Genomic DNA, 1,321 nt, shown 5'->3' on the forward strand with positions numbered 1-1,321 from the left:
GGCTGCAGCCTGCTTGGTTACGCAGAAGAAAAACTGCCAAAGCATCCTCTCTGGAAGCTGGCGTGGAAAGGCAAGCCAAAAAGTCTAGTGCAGGACAGACGCCTTGAGAAAACATACATGCAGAAAAAAAAAAAAAAAGAAAGAAAGAAACAGATGGAATATGTACGGGACAAAACCTAAGACAAGGATATATATGTGTGTCTGTGTGTGTGTGTGCGCGCGCGCGCACATTCACACGCAGACAAATCCCACTGCCTAAAAGAACGGCTCAGGACCACTCAAAAACAAAACAACAAAAGCTCTATTGTTTAGGTCTCCGAACCCTTCAGCAACCCTTGTCTAAAACAGCAGCAGCAGGCCCAGCGCAGTGGCTCATGCCTGTAATCCCAGCACTTTGGGAGGCCAAGGTAGGCGGATCTCATGAGGTCAGACTTGATCAAGACCAGCCCTAGCCAACATGGTGAAACCCCGTTTCTACTTAAAAAAAAAAAAAAAAAAAATACAGGCCGGGCTCGGTGCCTCATACCTGTAATCCCAGCACTTTGGGAGGCCGAGGAGGGCAGATCACCTGAGGTCAGGAGTTCGAGACCAGCCTGACCAACATGAAGAAACCCCCTTCTCCACTAAAAATACAAAATTAGCCCGGCGTGGTGGTGCATGCCTGTGATCCCAGCTACTTGGGAGGCTGAGGCAGGAGAATCGCTTGAACCCAGGAGGCTGAGGCTTTGGTGAGCCAAGATGGCCCCATTGCACTTGGTGCGGTGGCTCACGCCTGTAATCTCAGCACTTTGAGGGGCCAAGGCAGGCAGATCACGAGGTCAGGAGATCGAGACCATCCTGGCTAACACAATAAAACCCTGTCTCTACTAAAAATATAAAAAATTAGCCAGGCATGGTGGCACACGCCTGTAGTCCCAGCTACTCTGGAGGCTGAGGCAGGAGAATTGCTTGAAACCGGAACACGGAGGTTGCAGTGAGCCAGGATCGCGCCACTGCACTCTAGCCTGGGCAACAGAGTGAGATTCTGTCTCAATAAATAAACGGCGACAGAGCAAGATTTTGTCTCAAATAAATACATAAATAAAATACAAAAATTAGTCGGGCATGGTAGCAGGTGCCTGTAATCCCTACTACTCAGGAGGCTGAGGCATGAGGATCACTTGAACCCGGGAGATGGAAGTTGCAGTAGGCAGAGATTCTACCATACTGCACTCCAGCCTGGGCAACAGAGCAAGACACTGTCTCAAAAACAAACAAACAAAAAGCAGCAGCACTAGCATCATTGCTAGCAATTGAATATTCAGTCCCTGCACCAAAGCTA

Source organism: Aotus nancymaae, unplaced genomic scaffold, assembly GCF_030222135.1.
Source record: "Aotus nancymaae isolate 86718 unplaced genomic scaffold, 86718_ANA_hifiasm-v0.15.2.pri h1tg000007l, whole genome shotgun sequence".
Classification (NCBI taxonomy): Eukaryota; Metazoa; Chordata; class Mammalia; order Primates; family Aotidae; genus Aotus; species Aotus nancymaae.